At 50.3% G+C, this 1,870-nt stretch overlaps 1 non-coding gene across 1 annotated transcript; it reads left to right on the plus strand.

Moving 5' to 3' along the window:
* Positions 1-1,715: 1,715 nt before the first annotated feature.
* Positions 1,716-1,870, plus strand: LOC143364689 (5.8S ribosomal RNA). The gene has a single exon (XR_013084247.1). It is a non-coding gene; the product is annotated as a 5.8S ribosomal RNA (ribosomal RNA).

Below are 1,870 nucleotides of genomic sequence, written 5' to 3' on the forward strand. Positions count from 1 at the left end.
GTACATAGTTACTCAAAGCGTACGATTCTCCCGTCCAAAATTAAGGCGCAGAGAGCCCGCCAGACCATTTGTGCACAAACACGGCAATATATAATATATGCACTCTTTCGACAATGGGACGAAAGATCTCAATGAGAATGAAACAGAGGGTGCTTGCGTGAAGGTGGAGCATCGCATCGTTTACTTGTATTGGGGAGTGAGTGCGAAGAGCTGTACTTCGGGTCTTCGGGAATCGTCACCGACGTTCACATTGCAAACTCGAACGATCAATAGGGTGCGGTTTCCCGTCGGACGCTGAATGTTATAGCTTAACCACGAATATAGAAATACCCGTCGTTACGAATCGATGTTTTTCACCCGCCACCTGATGGATCGTGTTCTCTTTGATAAAAATACCTCGTGTCAAAGAGACGTGTATACTATAATATACGCCATTGGTCTGCCTGTGTGTAGGCTCTCCGACAATTATATGGACAATTACGGTCGCAAGAACAGGGATGTAAGCGTCGATTCGAATCCACATATCGCGCTTCCTCGGTCTTCGCCTGTGGTGTCCGAGATACGTCCATTGGAAACGGTGGTGTTGTCTCTCCTCTAGAGAAAGAGAGGACAACAACAGGGTACCTGTGGAAAACTTGCGGTGAACGCGTTGTGTTCTGTCACGAACGTCGAGGAATAGGATGAGAGAAGGACCGGCTGTGAAGCTCGCTTTTAAAGCTGCGTGAGTCTGACACCCTACTCTGTGTGGCGATAGCGCACACACGAGCGTGGGACGAATGACCGCTGCCAGAGCCGGCTGTGAGTCCCGCTCTATTTATCGAGTTCGCGTATAACATAGAGCACAAAACGTCGCCGCATGCGTGTTCGTTGACGAACACGTATATTCGAGAGGACCGGCTGCGTAGCTCGCGTAAAGCTGTGTGCGATTCTGACACTCTACTCTCTGTGTGGCGATAATACAGTGCACAAGAGCTTGGGACGAACGATCGCGCACGGCCAGAGCCGGCTGTGAAGTCCGCTAGTATCGAATAATCTTTCTCCGTGCACAATTGGAAATGTGTTTCGAGAGGACCGGCTGCGTAGCTCGCGTAAAGCTGTGTGCGATTCTGACACTCTACTCTCTGTGTGGCGATAATACAGTGCACAAGAGCTTGGGACGAACGATCGCGCACGGCCAGAGCCGGCTGTGAAGTCCGCTAGTATCGAATAATCGTTCTCCGTGCACAATTGGAAATGTGTTTCGAGAGGACCGGCTGCGTAGCTCGCGTAAAGCTGTGTGCGATTCTGACACTCTACTCTCTGTGTGGCGATAATACAGTGCACAAGAGCTTGGGACGAACGATCGCGCACGGCCAGAGCCGGCTGTGAAGTCCGCTAGTTATCGAGTTCATTCTCCAATAAGAGAGAGGAGGAGGAGAAGTGTCGGGATCCAGTATCGGGTTGTCTATGATCCCCGTCGTTTTCTGAATTCTCCTCCTGTGTTTTCCACTTTAAAGGTTTTTCAATGTATTTTCCGCCCGGCCGTCGGATACGTGTGCGCATTGCAATCGCGTACTCGCGACGGTTTCCGTTTCTACGGACGATCGTGTGTCGTCCTTAAAAACGACGCCTGAATCTCCTTCGCGCGCTGGTTGGAGCTTTCAGGTATCGGCGTTCTTATGAACCGCAGAACAAGAGACATAATTATATATTGATTATAAATCAAATTATACGATTACCCTGAACGGTGGATCACTTGGCTCGTGGGTCGATGAAGAACGCAGCTAATTGCGCGTCAACGTGTGAACTGCAGGACACATGAACATCGACATTTCGAACGCACATTGCGGTCCACGGATACAATTCCTGGACCACGCCTGGCTGAGGGTCG

Source organism: Halictus rubicundus, unplaced genomic scaffold, assembly GCF_050948215.1.
Source record: "Halictus rubicundus isolate RS-2024b unplaced genomic scaffold, iyHalRubi1_principal scaffold0847, whole genome shotgun sequence".
NCBI classification, from domain to species: Eukaryota; Metazoa; Arthropoda; class Insecta; order Hymenoptera; family Halictidae; genus Halictus; species Halictus rubicundus.